Raw genomic sequence first — 6,720 nt, 5'->3', positions numbered from 1 at the left:
AACAACTAAATTAAAAGGCTGGATTTTGATTAGGAAAGAACCATACTGATTTTGTTGTCAAGGTCTGAAGTGAAGATCGCTGTGACTGAAAGAAGAAAATTTGTTTCTACACAGTAACATTACTGGTAGTTCTTAATCACATACGTGAAAGAAATATTGTGAATGGCTTGTACTTAAGGACATCCATTGATCTTGGTGTACAAAGGTTAAAGGTCAAGGTTGCTGTGACTGAAAGAAAACAAATGGTTTCTGAACAAAACATTAAATACATAGAGGTCTATCAAATGCAGTTCAGGCTGTTTATGGTGCTGTTATTTTTATTAGGCCTGCCTTAGTGCAAGCTCAACATCATTCTAGCACTAGTGTGCATATCCATCTATATGTATGTATGTATGTATGTATGTATGTATGTATGTATGTATGTATGAATGCATATTTTAATGGTACATCACAACAATATTGGCTATTTAAATCAGAAGACAACTAGTTAGCAAAAGCAGGAGTATCAAGCACCTTGCCAAACCTTCCAATGAAGGCATGCCCTTCCATCGCAAGGAATAGGTAAGTATCCACACAAGATAAAAGGTAAATATATTGCAAGAAAAAATACAAATAAGGTATACAAAAGAAAGACAAAGGCCAAAAATGGTTAACATTTAAATTTAAGAAATGGTACAAAGTTGTAATTCTAATATAAATTAATTAACAAATGAAGAATTTGGACAGGTGCAAATCATTAGCATGATTGAGTTATTTTGATGTAACAAACTGTACCTGCAAACCAAAGAACACCTCTGTCTCACCCCATTGGTTACATGAAAAGTGCAGATTGTTACACCTCCCCAACACACCTAGTACAAATGTCATACCAGTTAATTATAGAATAAACTGTGTAGACCGGTAATGGAATATATTAAGCAACGTTTTAAAGTGCCCAAATATTGACTCTATCAAATGCCTTTCCAGCTTCTAAAAAGCATGCAAACAATCGCCTGCCTGTTTAGTTTTTTTTTGGTTTTTTTTTGTTGTTGTTGTTTTTGTTTAATAGATGACAGTTTCTTTAAAGACATATAGGCATAAATCTGTTTAATGTTGTTTATTGAAGACAAACTGATTATCGGAGATTGTGACTTCACATTTTTTTGGTATGACGCATTCAAATATTTTTGAAATGATTGTCTTACGAGCTATAGGTCTACAGTTATTTTTGTCCATCTGTTTACCTATTGTTATGTCTACCTGTTGTTTACCATATTTAATATCATAATAATAATAACGGAACCTATATTTATAGCTAAAGTTTAATCTTGTAAAAACTTGGAAACTTCCAGAATAAGATTTTCGATTAGGTAATATTTTTTTCTTAAATAGCTAATTGTGACCTGAGGTCAAGTAGAAGACTATATAATCGTGTTTATCTAGAAACTATTCATTCGTGCTGTCAGCAATGAGCAGAATGAGTTGCACTACTGTTGTGTCCAGAGTTTCATCTGAGTTGGAATTTATGTATTCAAATTATTTAATTCAAGTTATTCTTCTCTGGAAATACTAAGTGTTCAGAAATAAAAAATAGATACTTGGGTGCATAGTAAAATCCAAATAAGGATATAATCTTGGATTGTCTTATTGCGATTCGAACAGAGACTGTTGGCACATTACTAGGATATAGGCCATCAGAGGCACATCAATACTTCCCACACTGGAATTCTTTTAGAAGTTCTTTTAACATTGTTTACTTTGTATTCTATGGAAATAAATCGTATGTTGAATTTTACAAAAACGTGTTTTTTTTTCTCTTATCTATTGCTGATATATATATATATATATATATATATATATATATATATATATATATATATATATATATATATATATATAACGGATAAACACTCGTTAGCTCACCCTGAATAAGTATATTTGGCTGGGTCGAGTAAAACGTTCGTAAGTACTCGTCCTTAGGCCTGGTAGATGCGGATTCGCACCTTTGGAATAAATGTGAATGCATTTTTAATTAGTGTCGAACTTCAACATTCGCTAATATTTAATTCTGTTTGGTTACAGTAATTGTTACACCATTCCTTTGTCACCCCCACCCATTCTCCATGCATTTTAGGGCTGACAAAAGATAAAAGTTATGTAAGTTTACAAAAATCGGACCACTGGTACATTGGCATTAAATCTATTATGCAATGAATACAATGTAAAGGTGCATTATTCATTTCTATTACTAAAGTTGATAAAAATGTACGATTTTCTTCATTTGAAATATATGAATTTAAAACCCATGGCTCTTGCATTCGAATGTGTATACACAGGCTTCGTGTGTTAAGCGTACCTTAGTAGACAAATCTCGAATAAACATCTAAAGTTACTGAATTTTGCACTCTTGCTCAACCTTAGTCGTATGTTCAGATTCTATTTATTCACCTCAACCTCACGAACAATTACAAAATTCAACATCAGGGATATACTCTTCCCTAGAAAAAATAAACCCTTACATAAGATATGTGGCACAGCCAAACCAGGAAGATAACTATACAATATCTGTAATCAGCAACTACAATTATAAGGACAATCGTTCAAGTCATTAACAAATAAAAGTTATGTCATCCATGTCAAAAAGAGACTTTTAGAATTGGGTATTCCAAAAATTTAAGGCACCAAGGCAACGATAGAGGAAAAATCGTTGGCTTCGGATGAAATTGTCAGTAGAGAAGAAAACAAAATGGATGGTCTTGACTGTCCACTGTGCTTGAAACTATTTAAATCACCACGAAAACTACCGCGTGCACAATCGTTTTGTGAAGATTGTTACCTTTCTCTCATATCAAAAACTGAGCTGAAAGAAGGATTAAAGAAAGATTTAGAATGTCCAGTATATGGAATTGCATTTTGAGTAAAGTAGATCATATTATACAAGCGAGTGTTGCGACTTTGTGTATGGAATCGCGGTACAAATTGTTTTTCCATATACCTCAATCCTAATATTTTGTGAAACAAATATACTTTCTATCCTACCTCAGCATGCATTTCACACACTGTCATACAGAACAATGCTAGATTGTAAATTTGACAAGGACAAAGCCAGTTACACCATTGCATTTAAGAGAAACGTCTCTGCTGGAACTAGACAGGGTAAGAGTTATCTAGTCACAACATACACAGTTTCAGCCATGTGTACCACATTTTAAAAAAATTATAAAAAATGCAAAATATGATCTAGTTATGAATTAACTTAATCTCACATGTTGTCAAGATGCACAACTGTTTTTAAGCCTAACATAAATTACAACTCTTACATAATCCACCAATCACAGCTAGTGTTGTTGATTTTTATTTCTGAATACAATGTTACCTACACCTTAAGCTCCGCCCACCTGGGTTGTTCAATTGGTACCGTTATACCTATAGCCAACATTGATTGTTTCAATAATCTGTGATAGAGCTCGGGACTGTACAATTAACAAGTGTACTTAGATTCGCATGTCAAATTCAATTTTATGAGGTATCAAGCTGTGTCTTATATTAATGTGGTTTTTATGGTTTTTAAACTATTTTCAGCTGCCGCTTTCATATTTGTGCTTTACCACCAAACATTAGTTTGGGAATAAAATGAATTGTTTTAACTATGAATTGTGCTTTATTCACATCAACACTTATTGAACTTCACATGGGTGATATGGGATAAATCACATTATATCATATTATGTAATGACTAGGTCAAACGTCAATGAACAAAATAGTATGTACCGCTCCTACTTCAAAAAGTAAAACTCACCTAAAAGAAGGACTTTATATTTGTTTAGCAGATGCAGAACTTATCATCAGAAATAGGTTGACATGACCCAATCTTATTATAAAGTATAAACTTTAAACACTTTACACTGTCTTCAGATACATGAGGCCACTAACCCACAGTCCTCACACAAACGTCAACGCACCCATTCACTTTGTCACACAAATAGAAAGGTTCCTTCCTTTGTGTAGTGGATAAAATTGATACAATAAACCAGTCTAACACCAACTATAGTAGATTACAACTTCTAAGTGGTTTTGTTGGATTTGGGGTGAAAATTTGGGAATAAAATACAGAAACAAACGCCAAAGATAAACAATAAGTATAGTGAGTCCACAATGGAGTTAAAAACAGGAGGAAAATGTCTATCTAAAAGGGAGATGTAGCTTATGATACAGGAATTAAAGGAGACAAACGCAGCAATGAGAAAAATGAGAAGTGAAATTTGATAACCTTACCTTGAATAATATTTGGAGGCAGTGCCCCATAGGTCCAAGGACAGCCCAAAGGAAACTGTACTATAACATCCCTTACAGGCACCAAACTTTCAGGTGATGTTGTATTCATTCCCATCTAATATAAATGGGTGAATAATGTAAATAATATAGATGCATACAATTATATTTCTTCTTCATAAGAAATTAATAATAATAGGCAGAAAAGTACCTAAGCCAAACAAAACATACTTTAACTGTTTTTAAACTTGTAAACATTACTGTAAGAAATTATTAAATTGCTTCTACTTATATATGCATCAAGACTGAGGGCTAATACAATACTTCACAAGTCTTCTCTTTATTTTCATGACCAATCACTGAAAATGTGAGTTTTTATTTCTTTAAATGTTATGTCTGGTATAAGGGATATAACTGAATGATATACATAAAGTGTGATATTTATTAATTCCTCCAATATATTATCCATATAATTCCTCCAATATAGTATCCATATAATATATATGAGTTCATGAACACATGTATTAACTTCAATGCAATTTTATTATCCAAAAATACATTACTGATAAAGTGAGTACCTAACATTCAGGCTTCTAAATGTAGTGGAGACCTGAAGAGTGATATAATTTTGCTTTATATCACATAATTACTGTTCTTTACTATGCCGGCATGTGGAGTGCAGCCTTCCATAAACATGCAGATATGATCCCATGCCAATTTGGATTCATGCGATGGAATGCAAAGTTTGAAGCACAGTGTGGACTTGAATGGAGGGAATGGGCCATCTGTGACTAATATGGTTATCACTCAGGAATGCTTAACCTAATATGGAAATTCCACAAGAGCAGCTGGACAGAAATAAATAGAATTAATTGAATGTCCATAGGAGGTTATAATTTGGCTTATAAAAGTGTCAATGGGATATGATGACTTAAAGAAACTGCTCTTGTTTGTTGGCATTCCCTGCTACTTCAACAAAAGGGAATGCAAAAGAACTTATCTAAATACACCGCATGAGCAATTTCAAGGCAGGAAAGTGTACACAAATGGATAATGTGAGCAGGACAATTAAAATCAAAGTGGGAAGGAATACCATATCTTTAATAAATTACCTACAATTACTCATACCAGAACATCCTACATGATACAAGTGATCTTTCTACAAGTGTACGTAGAGCGTTCTCTATCCTGGTTTACGGCATGCCCTACAAGAACAAGATAGTTGTTTTGTGCACATGAGTTTTCTTCTTTTTGCAGGTAAAACAGTAAATATTTGGCCAAAATGAACTATATTATGTTACATACCTTATTTTGTGCATATATTTCAATCCAGGAGTTAATAACACAGACATAAAGACATCATGCAAAACAAGTCTATAGCTGTCATAGCTATTTTTATCAAAAGTCCCCATCCAAAGCCAACTTGTGCTATTTTCTGAAGATTTCATACATTTTATTCTTAAAGCACTTTCAGTATTTGACCAAAACTGTTCAGCACCTATTTCAGCACTACATCTAACTAGTACAGTTCATAAATGCCGCCTACATGTATGCGTTTCTATGGATACACTGTGAGGGTGTTCTTCCATTTAGGTATCACGGTGCCAATTGTTTATCCATATACCTCAATGCTAATGTTTCGTGAAATAAATAAACTTTCTATCCTACCTCAGCATGCATGTCACACACTGTCATAGAGAACAATACTAAATTGTCAATCTGACAAGGACAAATCCAGGTACTCCATTGCATTTAAGAGAGATAACTCTGCTGGAACTAGATAGTGGTAAGAGTTATCTAGTGACAACATACACAGTTTCAGTCATGTGTACCACAATTTTTAAAAATACAAAAAAATACACAAAATATGATCTAGATATGAATTAACGTAATTTCACGTGTTGTCAAGAGGCACAACATGTTTTAAGCCTAACAGAAAGTACAACTTTTACATAATGCATCAATTACATCTAATTTTGTTGTTTATTTCTGAATGCACATTAAGCTCCGCCCTCATGGCTTGTTCAATTGGTATTGTTATACCGTATGGCATTAACTTGTGCACGCACTTGCCTCTCTTGTATGCGCATACATATAGTACGACGAAATAACCTACAAGATAATTTCAAGCGAAAACCACAAACATTCACCTTTTGGACCAATTTTAATACTGGAGATAATAATAATAAGAAGAAGAAGAAGAAGAAGAAAAAGAAAAGAAGAAGAAGAAGAATCCTCATCATCTACTGCATGAATCTGTTTTTTGTTGTTTATCTTTTTTCCCCTCTTAACTAAATGTATGTACCACACATTTTTTCCTTCTAGATTCATGATAAATGAATTAAAATTGATATTGTATGCAAAACTGGAAGACAATAGAGCACCAAATCAATAGGGTAGATGGAAAACAACGTTTAGCAAGAGACTCTTCTATTGCTTAGACGTTATATAAAGTTAAAGATAGAACAG

The sequence above is a fragment of the Sinohyriopsis cumingii genome, chromosome 12 (assembly GCF_028554795.1).
Source record: "Sinohyriopsis cumingii isolate HCF-2022 chromosome 12, ASM2855479v2, whole genome shotgun sequence".
NCBI classification, from domain to species: Eukaryota; Metazoa; Mollusca; class Bivalvia; order Unionida; family Unionidae; genus Sinohyriopsis; species Sinohyriopsis cumingii.
This window is presented reverse-complemented; position numbering follows the sequence as displayed.